At 36.7% G+C, this 19638-nt stretch overlaps 1 pseudogene; it reads left to right on the top strand.

The window, feature by feature from the left end:
- Window positions 1-6909, top strand: part of LOC101421193 (ammonium transporter Rh type A-like) — a 29697-nt pseudogene extending 22788 nt beyond the window's left edge.
- Window positions 6910-19638: the final 12729 nt, after the last annotated feature.

Below are 19638 nucleotides of genomic sequence, written 5' to 3'. Positions count from 1 at the left end.
GAACAATTTGATAAGAATTCATCCATGTGAATGAGTTAGGTGATTGAGAGAGTCCAGATCACTCAGAGATCGTTCAGAATGCATAATTTTTAAAGGAAATTGAAATCACAAAGATAAGGTATATGTGTTTAAAAATGTCTCAGAGTGACCACAATTGAGTTACATAATATGAAAAGAAAAAGCTTCTCTTATATTTTAGCAAATAAAATTTAACCAAGGGCAGTGGATGTTGCTCAAATGGTTGAGCACCTCCTTCCCAAGTTAAAGGTCCTGGGTTCAATCCTCAATACCTCTTTAAAAAAAAAAATAGAGAAAATTTAACCCACTTAAGACAAATTTTTAAAACTTAGAATAAGTTGAACCAAAAATCAAAGAGTGATGAAAAAATAAAACACGAGGCAAAAGAGAAAATTACTGTCACAGCAATTCACCAACATATTCAGACACCTCTACATCAGCAAAAAATTGCAAGCCGTACTAGAAAACAGAAAGGGATGACCCAGCTAAAGGAACAAACCAAACATCCTGAAAAGATACAGGATTTAAAACAACTGATCAATGATAATCCCACAAATGTCCTAAATCAGAAAAAAAAAAAAAATCAATTAAATGAATTGAAATTGAAATTGAAAGAAAATATGACTAAAGAGATAAAGGACATTAAGAAGACACTGGTTGAGCATAAAGAACAATTTGAAAGCATGCAAAGAGGGGAAGCGGATTTGGCACAACTGTAGAGTGTCCGCCTACCACATGCGAGGTCCAGGGTTCAAACCCAGGGCCTCCTTGACCCATGTGGAGCTGGCCCAAATGCAGTACTGATGAGCACAAGGAGTGCTGTGCCATGCAGGGGTGTCCCCTGCATAGGGGAGTCCCACACACAAGGAGTGCACCCTGTAAGCAGAGCTGCCCCAAGCAAAAAAAGCACAGCCTGCCCAGGAGTGGTGCCACACACAGGAGAGCTGACACAGCAAGATGATGCAACAAAAAAGACACAGATTCCCAGTGCCACTGACAAGAATGCAAGCATATACAGAAAACACCCAGCAAATGGACATAGAGAGCAGACAACTGGAGGGGGGGCGGGCAGGGAACCGGGAAATAAATAAACAAATAAATCTTTAAAAACATATATACTACATTAGAGGCATGTAACAGCAAATTTGAATTGCCCAAGGACAGAATTAGTGATTTTGAGGACAAAACATCAGAACTGGAAAAGACAGGAGTATAGAAAAAGAAAAGAATGGAAAAACTAGAACATGGTCCAGAGAACTGAAAGACAATGTGAAAAGCACAAACATATACATTATTGGTGTCCCAGAAGGCTCAGAAAGAATATATGAGGAAATAATGACTGAAACCTTTACAGCCCTTAAGAAAGACATAAATACCAATATCCAAAATAGGACAATACACATAGAAAAAATACATCTGAATAGATCTATCCCCAAACACCTCTCTTCAGAAAGACAAATATGAGGGATAAACAGAGGATTCTGAAAGCAGCAAGAGAAAAGCAAAGCATCATATACAAGGGAACCCCAATAAGATTAGTGCCAACCAGTCATGAGAAACCATGGAGACAAGAAGGAAGTGGTATGATGTATTTAAGGTACTAAAAGAAAAAAAATAACAGCCAAGGATTCTGTATCCAACAAAGCTGAGGGAAAAAGAATAAATTGCAAAAGAATTCACTAAATATCCTGAGATGAATGAAAATGAGAACACAACATATCAAACCCTAAAGGACACTGCAAATGCAGTGCTGAGAGGGAAATGAGTAGCCCTCAATGCTTACATTTAAAAAAGGAAGAGGTAAAATTAAAGGTTGAACTACATATTTGGAGGAACTAGAAGAAGAAGAGCAAATTATTCCCAAACCAAGCTAAAGGCAAGAAATAGTAAAGATAAGAGCAGAAATAAATGAAATGGAGAACAAAAATACAATATAGAGAATCAAGAAAACCAAAAGTTGTTACTTTGAGAAGATTGCTAAAACCAACAAACCCTTAGCAAGACTAGCAATGAAAAAAAGAAAGATATAAATAAATAAAATCAGAAATGAGAGGATGGACATTCCACTGACCCCACAGAAATAAGAGAGATAATTTGAGGATACTATGAACAATTATGCAAAAAAACTAGATAATATAGTTGAAATGGACACATTCCTAGAAACACATGAACAATCTACACTGACACTAGAAAAAGTAGATATCAACACACCAATCACAAGTGAAAAAATTGATACAGTCATCAAAAACCTTCCAAAGATTAAAAACCCAGGACCAAATGTCTTTACAGAAGAATGTACCAATCATTCAAAGATGATCTAATACCAATCTTGCTGAAGTTCCTCAAAAAATTGGAAATAATGGAAATAATGTTACCAAACTCATTCTATGAAGTCAACATCACTCTATTATCAAAACCAGATGAAGACACTATGATAAAAAGAAAATAACAGACCAATATCTCTAATGAATATAGATGCAAAAACCTTTCAACAAAATACTTGCAAACTGAATCCAAAACCTCATTGAAACAATTACACACCACGATCAAGTGGCTTTTATCCCAGGTATACAAGGGTGATTCAACACATGAAAATCAATTAGTGTAGCAAACCACATTGATAAATTGAAGAAGAAAAATCACATGATCCTCTCAATTGTTGCAGAAAAGGTTTTTAACAAAGTACAGTATCCTTTCTAGATAAAAACACTCCAAAAGATTGCAATAGAAAAAAACTTTCTCAATATGATAACATGCATTTATGAAAAGGCTACAACTAACTAACATTGTAATCACCTGTGAAAGACTAAAATTTCCCTGCTGAGATCAGGAACAAGATAAGCATGTCCAGTGTCACCACTGTTACTCAATATTGTGCTAGAGGTTCTAGCTAGAGCAATTAGGCTAGATAAAGAAATAAAAGACACCAAAATAGGAAAGGAAGAAGTAATCTTCTATTATTTGTTGATGATATGATCCTATATCTAGAAAATCCTAAAAAATCCATGACAAAGCTTCTAGAACTAAAAGATGAGTTCAAGGTGGCAGGATAAAAGATTAACATGCAAAACTCAATAGCATTTCTACACGCTACTGATGAGCAATCCGAGGAGGAAATCAGAAAAAAATGAATTTATAAAAGTGACTAAAGAATCAAATATTTAAAAACAAACTTAACCAAGGACATAAAGGACCTGTATTCAGAAAACTACAAAACAATGCTTAAAAAAAAAAAAAACTGAGGAAGATTAATGAAGACTTAACTAAATTTCTTTAAAAATAAGAAAAAAGTTAGAGGACTCTAACTTCCTGACTTTAAAGCATATTACTTAGTTACAGTGGTAAAAAAACAAACAGCATGGTATTGGCATAAAAGCAGACAGATTGATCAATGGAATCAAATCAAGAACTCAGAAATAGACCCTGACATTTACAGTTGTGATTTTTGACAAGGCTGTCAAGCCCTCCCAGTTGGGCCAGAACAGTCTATTCAACAAATGGTCCTGAGAGAACTGAATGGCCATATCCAAAAGAAAGAAAGAAGACCCTTATCTCACACCTTATTAAAAAAATTAACTCAAAATAGACCAAGAGCCTAAATATAAAACCAACAATCATAAAATTCCTAGAAGAAAATGTTGGAAAACATCTTCAAGATCTTGTGAGAGGTAAATTTTCTTAAACTTTACACCCAAAGCACAAACAACAAAAGAAAAAACAGATAGAAGGAACCGCCTCAAAATTAAACACTTTCACACTTCAAAGTACTTTGTCAAGAGGGTGAAAAGGTAGGTGACTCAGTGAGAGAAAATATTTGGAAATCACACATCCAGTAAGGGTTTAATATCCATGATACATAAAGAGATCCTACAACTCAACATTAAAAAGACAAAATACTTGGTTAAAAAATGGGCAAAAGACTTGAAAAGACAATTATCCAAAGAAGAAATGGCAAAAAAATACATGAAAAAATGTTCAACATCTCTAGCAATTATGGAAATGCAAATCAAAACTACAATGAGAGATCATTTCGCACCTATCAGAATGGCCACTATTAAAAAGTTGGAAAACTAAAAGTTTTGGAGAGGATGTAAAAGGAACACTTATTCACTGTTGGTAGGAATGTGAAAGGAATACTTATTCACTGTTGGTGGGAATGTAGAATAGTATAGCCACTGTGGAGGACTGTTTGGCAGTTCCAAAGGAAATTGAATGTAGACTTGCCGTGTGACTGGGCAATACCTTTATCAGGTACATAATCAGAAGAATTGAGAGCAGTGAAATGACAGACATCTGCAAGCTGTTGTTCATAGTAGCGGTGTTCACAATTGCCAAAAGATGGAAACAACCGAGGTGTCCATCAACTGATGAATGGATAAGCAAGTTGTGGTATATACACAGGATGGAATATTATGCAGGGGTAAGAAGAAATGAAGTTGTGAAGCACATGACAATGTGGATGAACCTGGAGGAAAATAGGCTGAATGAAGTAAGAGAGACACTGAAGGACAAATACCATATAGTTGCCCTATCATGAATTAAATATACTGTGTAAATTCATGGAGATAATAATTAGAATATAAATCACCAGAAAATAGAATGAGGGTAGAGAATGGAAAGCTGAGGATTAATCTGTGTAGAATTGTTAAAAAGTTTTTTGTAACTCTTTGAAAATGAGTAAAAATCGTATAAGCACATCATAGAGTTTGTGCAGCAGAGCATTGTATGGTATAAGAGTGGTTGAAAGGGAAAGACTAAGGTCACATACATTACTGGAATGAAAGCTAAGAAATGTAACATAGGACTGTATAACATAGTAAAATCTCCTGTGAAATTGAATATGGGTGACATTGCACATAGAAGACTTTTTACATAATATTAATACAAGTAAGAGAAACAGAAACAGAGTAGCAGCTATGTACAATAAGGGAAGCATAGAGAGATTTAGAGGTGATGAGTATTTTCTTTGTTTGATTTTGTTGATTATTATTATTTTATTATTATTATATTGAAAATGCTTTAGTAATTATTGAAGTGATGAATGTACAACTATGTGATTATACCAAATACCATTGTGCATTTGTGCTTATTAATTTGTATCAATAAAATGGATTCATTAATAAGGAAAATAAATTAAAAAATAAAAATAAGGCTGTTACTAACTTTGTTAAATACAGTGTTTAAAGCTGTTAACAATTTGTTAAATCCAGTGTTTTCTAAACCTTTTTAACCTTTTTATCAAAGATATCCATTAACAATTTCTACATCATCTTGTCAGATTCTGGACTAAGAACATGAAAAGGCAGTTTACAAATAAGAAAATCAAATGAATAAATATATATTAAATAATTAACTCAATAGTAATCAAGAAGTACAAATTGAAGCAATGTTACCAGGTTTTCATTCATCAAACTGATAAATATTAAAGAAATAATAATATTGAGTGGTGGCTAAAATAGAGAAATGGGCATATAATTTGATACACTTTCCTATTTGGAAAAGTTCTTAAAATGTATATAACTTTCACCTAATAATCTAATTTCTAGATAGAATTTATTTTAGAAAAATAAGTGAACAAGTCCAAAAGTATGTTTATTAGAGAAATGTTCTAACAGCATTTTTAAAATATGACACATAAGAAGCAACCTAAATATTCAACCTGTGGGACTACAATTACAGTTGACTTACATGCTATAATACTGTTCAACAATTGAAATTATGATACATTTCTATATTTACTGACATTAATGGACACTTAGGACTATTTCACGGGAACAGCAGTATTATACTATGAAGGCATTTTATTAAAAAGTATATTTATATTTTACATTTTTATAGTGGTGTGATTTATGGAATATTAAGCTTTTTACCTGTTACTTTTTCCCTTCTGTTTTCTACTATTTCTACAATGATCATGTGTAACTTGGGCAATTTTTTATATAGTAGAAAAAAATTAAACCCTTCAAGTAAAGAAAAAAAGGAATAGGACTTTAATAACATTCTCTGTCTTGTATGATGAAGCTAACTCTAATTTTCCAGTTGTTTGATTTCCTGGACTCATTGACTCAATCTTTCATTTATTAATCATTTTCTCTGAGTAAGGCACTGTGCTAGAATCAATGGAATCCCCTACTTTCCTATTTCATTTGTCACTTCTGTAATACCCTGAAACATTTCAAAAGTCTTTTATCACATTCTTTCAACCCCCAAATTATGAGATATTTTCACTCATTTCATTTAGTGTGGGTACTTCTAAAATGACAGATAGGTGTGTTCATTAATATCTTCAGTGAGCTGCCTCTACAATATATGCTGAAATGGGTGAGGTTATGCTGAGAAGGGCTAGTGCAGGCAGATAGAGATTAGCTTTTTTGAATTTCATTGCAATTGTTTCTTTCGCATGGGCCAAGGAGAGATGACAGTCCACGTTTGTTTAGTATATAACTCTACTTTCACTACCTAGAGGAGAAGCTGTCACAGAGCAGGTTCTCAATAAATATTTGTTGATTGAGTCAAAATGGGGATCACACCTGGTACCATGCTTTTTACAATAATATACCCTTTCTAATGAAGGTCTTCTTATTAACCCTAAAGACACATCAAAAGAGGGTTCTTGCTTAAATGCTTCTAAGAATTTAACACTGCTCAAGAATGTCAAAGAAAATTTAAATGTGAAAGAAAAGAATGATTACAATAAATGTTTATATGCTTGTTGTTATGTAATGCTGCGCTTTGGCCTGAAGATGGCAGGCATTCCTGGTGTTTGCTGGTATCCAGAAAAGCACCAAGATTCTTTTTCTTTGGCTTCCTATGTCTACCACTGCCATGCAGGCGGCTGCTCTAGATTCTTCCATCAGAATAGCGGTTGTCCGAGGACTGATGACAGTTTAGCATTTAAAAGTAAACACTTCCCTCTACCCAAATGCCCTTAGAATAATGGATGATTAATAAATGTGTCACTTGATAAATATAAATATTCTAAACTTCTGTCATGTAGCTTTACCATGTAAACTCAAGCAGTTGAATTTATAACAGTATATTTCAATAAACTTCCTATTAGAGCAGTTTTAGGTTTACCGAAAGAGAATTTTAATTTCTGTGCAACTAAGTTTTCCTTTTCATCATCGTAATATGTCTTATTTGAAATTACAGGTTAAACCTTCAAAGGTTTAATTCCACAGTTGCCCATCTAGGAATAGCCACTTTATCAGTACTACTTTGATGATTCTGTTTATAGGGAGGTACTCTACAGTGTCCTAAACAAGGATGTAACGATGACTCACTAGTGAAAGGGGCTCACCTCATGCTTAGATGTTGGTGTGGGATCTGTGGGATGAAATTGGATGGACTCCCAATTTAAATATACATTACTTATTTACAGTGTGTCTAGCTAGATAATCTTAGAAGTTATGATATTTTCCTAAGCAGAAACTAGATGAAAGAAAGGTGGAATTTAAGTGGCAAATCCCCTTCTACTCCTCTGAGAACAATAAGGAAAATTTTAAAAAACTACTCATGGAAGTGGATGTGGTTCAATGATTAGGCTCCCGTCTACCATACAGGTAAGGTTGGATTGCCAGGGCCTCCTGGTGAAGTTCTGGCCCACGCATGAGTGATGGTCTATGCAGGAGTACTGGCCCAAGTGGCGAGCTGGCCTGAGAGGAGAGCTGGCCTGTGCAGAGTGCAGGCCCGCATGGTGTGCTGGCCCAGGTGGAAGTGCTGGCCCTTGCAGGAATGCTGGCCCACACAGGAGTACTGGCCTGTACACAAGTTGGCCTGAGTGGAGAACTGGTCCACGCAGAGCTGGTGCAGCAAGATGATACAACAAAAAGAGATATAGAGGAGAGACAATAAAAGCTGCAGCAGACAAGAGAGCTGAAGTGCTGCAAGCAATTTTTTTTTTAAGATTTTATTTATTTCTTTATTTCTCTCCCCTTCCCCCCACAACCGGGGTTGTCTGTTCTCTGTGTCTGTTTGCTGTGTCTTGTTTCTTTGTCCGCTTCTGTTGTTGTCAGCAGCACAGGAATCTGTGTTTCTTTTTGTTGCATCATCTTGTTGTGTCAGCTCTTCGTCTGTGTGGCACCATTCCTGGGCAGGCTGCACTTTCTTTCGTGCTGGGCAGCTCTCCTTACGGGGTGCACTCCTTGTGCATGGGGCTCCCCTACGCGGGGGACAACCCCACATGGCACAGCACTCCCTGAGGGCATCAGCACTGCACATGGGCCAGCTCCACACGGGTCAGGGAGGCCCAGGGTTTGAACTGTGGACCTCCCATGTGGTAGACAGACACCCTAACCATGGGTCAAGTCCGTTTCCCTCCACAAGCAATTAAGTGCCTCTCTCCCACTCTCCCAGGATCAGTTCCCGGTACCACCCAAAGAGAAGACAAGAAGACAGAGAAGAACACACAGTGAATGGACACATAGAGCAGACAGCAAATTCAAACAATGAGGGGTGGGGGGAAATAAATAAATAGCTTAGTATTATCATAGAGGTTCTATGAGAAGCAAAATGTCAGACTCTGCCTGTCCTCCATTTTCTACCTTTTCATTCCACTGGCATTTTCTACAAAACTTAAGAGTGATAGATGTTTGGTTGTGTTCAAAAGGATTTTCAGTAGGAATAGGTTTGAGGAAATATAGTCAAGTGGGGTAGGATCAATATTTTTTTCTTTTGTTTTTCCCACTTCAAATAATATTTATTCTCTGTTCTTCCTAAACAGAGAATAATTGTAGATAATTATATCTACAATATAATTGTAGATAATAATTATAGAAATTATAGAAATTATGGATAATAATTATAGAAAACACCTTTGCTCCAATAGTAACCTCTGACAGGCCCAGTAAGAGACACTGTATAAAGTGCCCCAATTCTGTTTTCTTTTAAGGTTCCTATGTGCAGAGAACATGACCATCACCTCCATGAAAATGGCAACCACAACCAATTAGAACCTGAAGCCTAAATACCATTCATGGGCTCCAGCTTTTCCCCTCATCATCTGGAATAAGTTTAGATAAACAAAAATGCAGCATTCAAAGAGAAGATGAACTAGGAGAGATGGATCCCAGGCCCCATTGGACAGTATAAAAATGTCTTTGTTTCTGGTGATATGTCTTGATATTCAATGATTGTTTATTTGACGGGATGTGACACATAAAACACATGTTTAAATGCATTCTATGTAGGGTTCTAGAATACACCTGCCAGTGGGTCAGTACAGGATGAAGATTCTATATATTTTTGTGTGTATTTCCCAGTAGAGATAGGTTTACATTAACATTTTCTGATCATTTCATTCTCTTAATATAGACGCTACATCTTCAGTCCCAAAAATTATAAAATTGAAACCAATGAAACAACAATCTATGTAACAAAATGAAAAAAAAATTATATATTAAACAAAAATATATTGTTTTGGTAGATCTTCATTAATTTTAAAATGGTCTAGTCAATAATGTTATATCTTAGCTTGAATATTCATTGCTTAATTCCTTTTGCATGTTTACCATTTGCAAGAAGAGTTCAAATGCTATCAGATCAATGTCTATTTTATACAAATTTTAATGGATTAAAAATTATAATAAAATAAACCATTAGTCTTCAGCTCTCCTTTTAGTAACAAGCACATGCATATCCATAAATATTCTTTGTATTAGTGGATAAATGGTCCAAATAAATTATGGTACTTATCAATATTACTGTGAAAATTCAAGTTAATATCTCTTACCATATAGGATAATTTTTTAAAGAACTCAGTTTCAAGACAACCAAGGGACAATCATATAAAAGCTTTTCTAAAGGAATAAATTACCTTTTTTCTCTCTGTCTCCTTGAGAAAGATTTAAGATTTTTTTTCTATCCATGGAGTCCTGGACTCTTGCTAGGATGTGCCCTTCCATAATTAGTAGAATTTTTGCTGGAACTTAAAAATTAAACTTTAAAATTACAACTTTAGTGGATTATTTAAGATTTTACTCTCTTGAAAAATAGTACAATTTATTTATAGACCCTAAATATTTTACTAGACAAACAGATAACTTCTTTCAAATGTACATCAGGACCTTATCCTAATAGACTTTCTGAAGTGTGCTCACGTATAAACACAAATTGACTCTCTACTCTCCCGTAGATCATCACAAAAAGTCGTCTTCACTACCAGCATTTCTCAGAACCCTGCCTGCCTTGCTGATTATTAGGCAAATGTTGGATATCTTGAGTATACTCATGTAGCAAAGCCTATCATTTTGATGTGCTGAGGAACTCCGCTGTAATAATGGTCACCAACTTCTGACTTGAGAACACTCACCCTGTGCATTTAAACAATAATGTCTTATTTTTACATTTTGAGTTAGTGGCCTTTTTCCACAATGGCGCATGTCTTCTTTAATCTATCCTGCCTTGGATTTAGTGAAGCATTTTAACTTGAAGATTTAAATCTTTCTTCTGCTCACATAAGTATCCTATTTTTTAATAATTGCCCTTATCCATCTATACACTTTCTTCTTCTAGCACTACTGATATTCACATAGAAAGTCTGCTGGATCTGTTACCAGATCTATCTTGTCCATTTTTATTTCACTGGTCTTAACAAGATTATCCACTCTTACAATTCATGTATTGATTTTGTTTGTTTGCAAACCATAGTTCATTTTTGTAGGTCTAGCAAAGCTAAGTGTGTGTGTATGTGTGTGTGTGCTCATGAGCATGCTGTATATATATATGCTATGCTGGAATCTCCTTAAAGGATTTTATAATTCTCTTTTAGAGAGGGAATATAATGTTATTGCTCAAGTTCAAAGTTCAGCCAAGCTCTATCAGCATTTAAATAACATTGTTTATTTATACCCTACCTGTTCCAAAAAAAAATATTTAAGATGGCAAATAATACTATTTAGGTTAAATGTTTTATTTGATTAAAAATCCCAAGCTTAACTTAGATGACCTGTTTAAGGAAGTGTTTATTATTCTCTGTTCTCATCTAAATCTGAAAGATTGGCCCATAATTATAAACTGCAATTTCAATAGTTTGGTGAAAGTTGAGCTGATTTTCAGGCTTTCTTAACCTTTGTATAAACCAACAGTTTTTAAGCTGTTCATTGCACAAGGTAAGAGAGCTCTGATGATTATGGGAGGACTTCTCCAAAAGCTTTGTTTGTTTAATCACTTAATTTGTGTGTTCTCTTAATTCTCATTCTTGCTGTTGGGCTTCACTAGGTAAATTGCCAATTTTTTTTTTTTTATGTTGATAGAGGGTTAAGGTTCAGAGGTTAAGTAACCTAAAGGCCAGGTTCTGTGCCTTTTTCAAGGCACAAAATCCAGTATTCTCCAACTATTGACCTTAGTTTTCATCCTGGCCTGATTCTGATGGGTATCCTTTGAATATCCCTCCAAATAATAGCTATTCCAATTTTATCCAATTTAGAGACAAGCAGCTTAAAGGAGACAGTGCATCTTGGCCTTACAATCCAGACACAGACATTTTCCAGGCTTAACTGGACAACATGTATACGTCTACCTGGTCACCTTTGACCAAGTCTTTCCCTCTTCCTTTTGTGCCAATTATATGGCAGGTCTTGAATTTAATCCCTGTTCAGTCTTTTACTATTTAAGTGGGTTTTTGTTTTGTTTTGTTTTTTGTTTTGTTTTTTGGCAAAATCCTTTACCTCTCTGAGTCTCTTTCTTCACCTATTAAAAAAAAAAAAGATAATGCCTACTTTGCAGTTATATTGACGTTGTAGGGTAGAGAACTTGACATTTAAGGAACATTCAAAAATTAAAAGAAAGTTAAATCTTCTTAATAATCTTCTTAATCATCCTTTAAGTTTGTATGGCATTAAACATTATTATTAAAAGACAGAATAGGAATTCGACCTCAGGCCTTTTAACTTCAAATTTTCTTTTTCAACCAACTGAAAATTCTTCTAAAATTATTTCATAAAGAATGCTATCACAGAAAATGATGGAGTAGGATGCTCAAAAAATCAACCACAAGCTGGCAAAACTGACAGAATCAATGTTTTTGAAACCCAAAATCTAATCCAAAAGTTCATAGCAACCAGGGGACTTCTTAATGAAGAGAAGAACTGGTGAATTTTGATAAAAGTGTGTTGGGATTTTCACTCACCTCTCTACAATCTCCCTTTCCCCTGCATGATGATGATGGCCATGTTATTGGCAGTTTGCATTTCTGGTAGTAGGAATGGCTTGCTGGTACCAGGGGGCTAACGCAGATCTTGTTCTTAAAATACTGTAATTGTGGATTTTGACCTGAGGGACCAGTGCAAGGGATGGCCATTTTTTCCCTGTGCCTATACTCTGGTGGAATGGCTGTTTGGGTGGCAAAAAAGTTGGTGCAAAAATTTAAAGACATACTGCCTATGCCTATCTGAGATAAGGAATGGAGGGCAGAAGAAGCAGTAGATAGAACCAAAATACCAGGAACAGGCTGAGGAGAAAGTTTCTTGGGAGCATAGGGTCTTGGTAGAGTTACTGTGTTTATCAGGCAAAACAGATTTTAAAGCACATGCCTAGGACCAGACCCATGTTCAGTAAAAGCTGAGAGGATCCTAGGGTTTCAATTCTGGCAGATTTGTGGGGCCTGCATAAACAGGAAGTAAAGGCTAAGGCAGAGTGTAGATGGCTTGCCTTAACAAGAAGGAAGACCTCAATTCACAGCCAAGGTGCAAAAACCAGAAGAGTAGTCTTGTCTTTTCTCTTTTCTTTTCTTTCCCTTCTTTTCTTCTCTTTTCTTTTCTTTGGTCCAGGCATTTAAGGAAATCTTTGTCAGGTCATTGACTGACCATTGAGATAAAAGAATAGAGACTTCAGTGATCAAACGTGATAAGGACTATTGTCTTTGAAAAAATAGTTTGGGAAAGTCACTAAACAAATGGATAACTGCAGCCCTCAACGATCAACAATAGTAAACCTTGGGGAAGGGGAAGAATCTGGTTTCTAGCATTACCACATTCTAATTCTTAAAGTACCCAGTTTTCAACTCCAAATTACCAGACACTTAAAGAAATAGAAAAGTATGGCCCATTAACAGGCAGAAGCTACACCTGAGGAAGCCCAAACATTAGCTTTACTAGATAAAGTATTTAAACCAACTGTGTTAAATGTGCTCAAAGGAGTAAATGAAATCATGGACAAATAACTAAAGAAGGAACAGAAAAAAGAATGAAGAAAAGTGACAGAGCTTAAGGGACCTGTGGGACACAATCAAGTGTACCAACATACTCAATATGGATTTTCCAGAAAAAGGAGAGAGAGAAGAGTGAAGAAAGAACATCTGAAGAAACAATTGCTGAAAACTCCAAAAGTAACCAAAGAGTGAATCTACACATCCAAAAAGCTTAAAGAACTCCACAAAGGGTAATTAACTCAGGAAGTGTTTGAGTGTTGTGCCTCAAACTCGTTTTTTTTTTTCTTCATAAATCCAGTGGCTTTTTTGTGTGTGTGACTATTCTCTCAATAGTTTTTCAGAATGCATATGTCACTTTATAGCAGAACTGGCTATATTCAAAGCTAAAAATTCACACAAATACCCTCAATTTCAAACTAACACTACATGATTCATTTTACTTTTCTTCTTTCCTATATTGGGATCCCCTTTTTCCAACAGTGAGAAACCTGACTCTTATTATCCTTAACATATTTATTTAATCATCAATTCCCTGAATGTAACCAATCTCCCATTACTACCGCTGTGCCATCTTTTATGCAGATACCTTCCGTGCCACCCTCAGGCTCCATCATCAGGTTTCCATTGCATGGATGCCACCTGACCTTGCACCAGGCTGTGGCAGTCTACTCTAGACACCCTACCATGTGATCACCATCCTCATGTTCTTGACTCTTATTCTCCCTGCAGTCACCCCTCGGGCTGAAGTGTGGTTTGCTGGCCTGGCGAGGGGCGGCGGCCGTGGTAGGCCTATTCCAAACCGCTTCCCCCATAATAGGGTGGTTGGTCGGGCCCACCGCCACCCCTGAAGGAAGCTCGGCATGGGCGCAGAGTGCCCTCGGGTCTCCCCTTCTCGGCAGCCATGCTTCCGCGGCCGCCCCTCCTCCCGGATGGCGCCACACGATGCCTTGTGAGGCGGCACCCTTCTTCTTCTTTCTCCCTGCGCAGGCGCAGGGCGGAAAAATCCAGTCTGCCCTTTTCCCTCCCCCCGACAGCAGCAACAGCCAGGCGTGGGTGGGAAACTCCAGTCTGCCCTCTACCCCAGCAACAGCAGCCACCAATCCCTAAACCCTGCCCCTTACCCCAGCAACAGCGACAGCCAATCCCTAATCACCACCCCTCCCCCATCCAGTACCGCCCACTGACCTTTCTCCGGCAGCCAATCAGAACAGGGCGTGGCTTCGACCAATCAGCCTTCCCCAGCCCCTATAAAACTGTTGCCTCTCCCTCAATAGAGTTGGACTTACGTGTTTACCTTGTCTCCGCGGTAGTTCTTCTGCCATGCGCCCTCCAGTCCTGAGAGCCCCCGACAAGGGCCTGGCCTCCCTTGTCCCCAGTTCGTCGCCTGCTTCTCCGGGCAACCCCCTCGTCGCCGGCTTCGCCGGACGACCCCCTCAGCCGAACCGCGCAACCCCTGTGAGACCGACCCCTCGTCTGCTGCCGGACCAACCCCTTGTCCCAAGTGGGACCGACCCCTCGTCCTGAGCTGGACTGACCCTCGTCCGCAGCCAGACCCCACCTCTACCGACCAAGCAAGCCGCCGCATCTCCCCCTGCAAACAGGCCTTGTATGGGCATCCTCTTTACAATACTCAGGCTTTAACACCTGCTCTGAACCATCTTATACTGCATTGCCACCTTGCTTCACCCAATTTATGGCTGTAGAACTGAATTGTTCAGGAAAAGAAGGAATGGGAAGGGAAAAAGAAAGAAAAAGAGTTGCAATCTTCGGCAAAGGAATTTGGAATAGTGACCTTTCACACTAAGAAAATGCGATCTTCTGGACTTGCATTATGAAATTATTTCTAGTTTACTTTGGAATGGTCTTTTTAACCTTATGTAAGGAAATAGAGACTACATTTACTTTGGGCAGGAAAAATCACCCAATATTGTTGTTTGTTTATTCTGTGTTCCAAAAATTGTGTAAAATGATAAATAATACTATGTAGGCTGATTGGCAGATTTGATTAAAAATCTCCAGTTCTACTCAGCTTATTTCTGAACATTTTTGTTATTTTTGGTTCATATTCAAAATCTGAGACATAAGTTTATAATTACTGACTGTAATTACAGACTGTTGAATGAAAATTGAAATATTTTCACTTTACTAGCTGCCTTAATTTGCCAAAGGACTGCCAAAGCAAAGTACTAGAACTGGGTTGGCTTTTATAATGGGTATTTTATTGGGATAAATTTTACAGTTCCAAGATTGTGAATAGTCCAAATTGAGTCACCATCAGAGATCCCTTCTCACCAAAGTCAGCTACTGTTGATCCTGGTGTCCTGCCATGTGGAGAAGCAAGATGGTGGCTGATCTCTGCCAAGGTCCCTGCTTTCCCCTCCAAAATCTACCAACTCCTGGAACTCAGCTGTGGACAACTATGTTTAGGGCTTATCTCTTTTCAGGCCTCCTCTCTCAGTCTCAGCTGCTCTGTTTTCTTCCCGAGTTTGGCTGTGGGCTCTCAGGTATATGACTTGTCTCTTCAGCCTTGATTTGCACCAGGCCCAGCCTCTTGGGGCTTTATGCTTCAGTTTGCCTCTTACTGATGCTCAAGTTCTCTCTAATGCGGCAGTACCAAAATGGCAGCTTCCTTTCTCTGTGTGTGTCTCTCTCTGTGTCATCATTTATATAAGACCCAGCAAAAGGGCAGAGACCCAAGGACCCAAACTGAGTCATGCCTTACTGACATAGTCCAATAAAATGCAATCTAATCAAGTGATCCACAGTGAATCTAATGCAATCAAAGTGTACCACACTCACAGGAATAGATTATTTTAAGAACGTAATCTTTTGGGATTCAAAAAATAACTTCAAATTGCCACACTAGCTTTTGTTTCCACCAATAGTCTTTCAGTTATTTATAGTATAACTGATAGAGAAGGTGAGACTGTTCATCTAGGGATTTTATCAGAACTAAAATAAATATATTAAAACGTATTGAACAGGTGGCCACCTTTGTAAATAACTGGGTACATTTTTTATATTTACAGGTCACTGGATTACCCAAATTCCAACTGTATTTAACCTCTGAGAAACAATCTTGGGATGTTTGATATCCTGGTGTGCTATAGATGGTTTACAAAAGTCACTTCTCAAGTGAAACAAGAAGATCATGGCTTGTAGTCATGGAAATAGTGAGAGACTAAACATGCAAATTAATTATCAGGTATAGAACCAATTATATACCTCATAATTTATATTCACAACAACCCACCAAAATGGGTCATATTTTGGGGATCAAATTGCCTGGCTTTCAAGTTGGAATTTTGGTGATTCAGTGCCCTATAAATGTGAAAGCATGCCCTAAATCATTAACAAAGAGAAACAACTGGATCAATAAGTTAGAGTTTTTATATGTTTATTTCCCTTTCAATGAAGCCCCCATATGAATAATACTGCTTATTGAGTCATAGAGAGTTTAAATAGCTTGCTACAAGTGATGTCATAAAAGGCAGAACCAGACACAGAATTCAAATTCAGATCAAGGCCACACCCTTTTTTCATTATGTTGCTCTGTAACAAACCCTCCTTAGGTCCAGAAATTCATTCTTGTGCTATAATATTTTGGTGTTAAGGGAGAAGGATTTGGAGTCATATATTCAAGAATCCTAACAATGTTTGTAACATTTAGTTTGTAAAAGTGGCTGTGTTTATGATGTGTCTTTAATCAGACATTGTCTGTATTAACCTACAATAAGAATTGCCTAATAATTAGTATCATGGCATAATTTTAAAATATAAAGGAGTTTTAAGACCACTTTCACAAACTCTTTTAATGAGGAAAAGGAAAATATGAGAAGAACAAATTACAATAACTCATTGACTTCTTCTTTCTCATCAACTCCAGCCCAGAAAATTCCAGTTTAGAGGTCTATGTACAGGCAGGTCTGGAACCTCCACCTCTCCCTACTTAATTTTCTGCAACCATAAACTCTGACCCAGGAAATTACTCCAGGCTCTCCTTCCCACCTGTTGCTTCCAATCTTGCCAAATTTATATCATTTTCATCCAGTTGCTTCTCACTTTGATTCCTCCTCTCTGCTTGGGACCTTATATTATGATGGCTTGGTTGTAAAACCATGACTTAAAAATCAATTTTGTCCCAGAATCAGTCACTTAGGTTATATTCTCAGACACTGAAGCTGAAGGTCAAGTAACAGTTCCTGCCCACTTCAGACCCTAGCATTGCACCCAGGCCTAGGCTTAGCAGCCCAGGTGATTTTCTTTAAATCCAAGATGAAATGGATGCTGGGAAGAATGGTTTTAACAATTGTGAGAAGAGCATTATGCTGTGATTAAAGTGTGGGTTCTGTTTTCTGAAAACTTACTACTTCTCTACTAAAAAAAATTTTATTAAAATACATACATATATATATTTATGTGTGTGTGTGTATATATATATATATATTCAAAGGGGAAAAAAATGTAAGTTCTGGAACCAGACTGCCAAGGTTAATGCCAGTTCTGTCTCTTACTAGTTGTGTAAACATGAACAGTTTCCCTCATTTCCTTGGATCTCAGTGTTCTCATGTATAAAACAAGGATGATGATAACAATATTTATTCTCATAAGCTAATTGTGTTAATTCTATAAACATATAATAAAGGACCTAGTAACAAGGCAGGCATATAGTAAACTCAATAAATTTTAAGTATTGTTATTACTATTATGATGATGATGATGATGATAATAACAAACAATCATATTGAAAGTTATCAAAATTATCAGTGTGTGGGGTGACCTTCCATGCTCCATCAATTTGCAAGCACGGTAGCATATACACTATTTCTCTGGAATTAATACCCTGCCTAACCTGTCATATAGCCCATGTACATGCACATACACACACACACAAACATGCAAATTCCTACATTATTCTTGATTAAGAAAAAGAAACTAAAGAGTTCCTTCTCCAGCTTTCTTTACTCTGCAACAACTTTCAATGTTTTTAATTTTTTCTAAAATATAAAATAATACACATATATGGCGTTATGTGCAAAAAATCCAATTGTACTAAATATTTTTTAAATAATAAGTAAAAGCTTCCTTCTCCTGAAATTCTACCCAGATGTCCAGTTCTTCTTAACAGATATTGTTACTAGTAATAGCTTATTTAGACCCTAAAAATATAATTTATACATTTCAATAAATTAATTTTTTTAAAATTTATACATAAACACTAAGTTATACATCTGCATACTTTATGTACAAACAAACAAATATGTTTATTTTCCTTTGGTGCAATTGAGATGATATTATATATACTATACATACTCTTTTGCATATTGTTTTTGTTTCCTTGTAATGTATCTTAGAGATCTTCCAACTTCTACTTCAGGCTAAAATGGATTAACAGGGTCAAAACTTACCCTCCCACTTGAACCAAACAAACAGAAAAAATATATATACAAAAAGATATTGGATATTGGGCAACAGAGCAGAATTACACCTGCAAGATAAGAAAAATATGAAGTTAGCCATACTATTGCCCCGGCGTACTGCCTTAAGAGATTTTCTGAGCTGTGTACAGGGTGGGGGAAACCCAGGTGGAGACCAGCAGACTCTCTGAGTTGAGAATACACTGCTGAGAGTCCAATGAGATTAGGCATCCAGAGTATTCAGGATTGAGCCCTAGAAAAGAGAGGACTGCATAGAGATAGAATCATTGTGATCTACCCAGGGTCCCTCCTGAATATTCAGCAGAGCGCTAATTAGTTCATGCAAGCAAAGAAATTATCTGAGGCAATGGAAAGAATTACCCCAGAGAATTAGAGGGAACAGTGCTTGGTGCTTACACATGGCTGAAAATAATGCCTGTTGTCACCATCCAGAAGAAAAACCCATAATTCATGGGGCATTGGGTAATAAACGCAGGTAGGGCTTGCCTCAGAGATGGAGAATAATTAACCATGGATTTAGAGATTACTCTAACGTGCCTAACAAATTGTAAAGCAAGTTGCAAAACAATCAACTTTTTCCAAACAATTTAACTGCATTCCAGAACAAATTATAGGAATATTTCCAGAAATGCAAAAATAACCAATACCCAACAAAGTAAAATTCACAATGTCTGGCAACCAATCAGATCATCAAGCTTGTAAAGAAGCAGGAAAACACAACTAATACTCAATAGAATAATTAAACATTCAAAACTAACCCAGAACTGACATAGATGTTAAAATTAACAAAGGCTTTAAAATATTTATTATAACTTTATTCCAGCTGCTCAAGAAGTTCATGACATGAAAGTTATAAAAAGAACCAAATCATACTTGGAGTCGTATCTGAGGTGAAAAATACACTGAGTGGGATTAAAAGCAGGCTGGACATTGTAGAAGAAAAGTGAATTAGAAGTCATAGAAATAGAAGCTATCCAAGACGAAACACACAGAGAACAAAAAGAATTTTTTAAAATGAAGACATTGAAAACAATT

The sequence above is a fragment of the Dasypus novemcinctus genome, chromosome 11 (assembly GCF_030445035.2).
Source record: "Dasypus novemcinctus isolate mDasNov1 chromosome 11, mDasNov1.1.hap2, whole genome shotgun sequence".
Classification (NCBI taxonomy): Eukaryota; Metazoa; Chordata; class Mammalia; order Cingulata; family Dasypodidae; genus Dasypus; species Dasypus novemcinctus.
The sequence above is the reverse complement of the archived record's forward strand: the minus strand, read 5'-3'. Positions and strand labels throughout refer to the sequence as shown.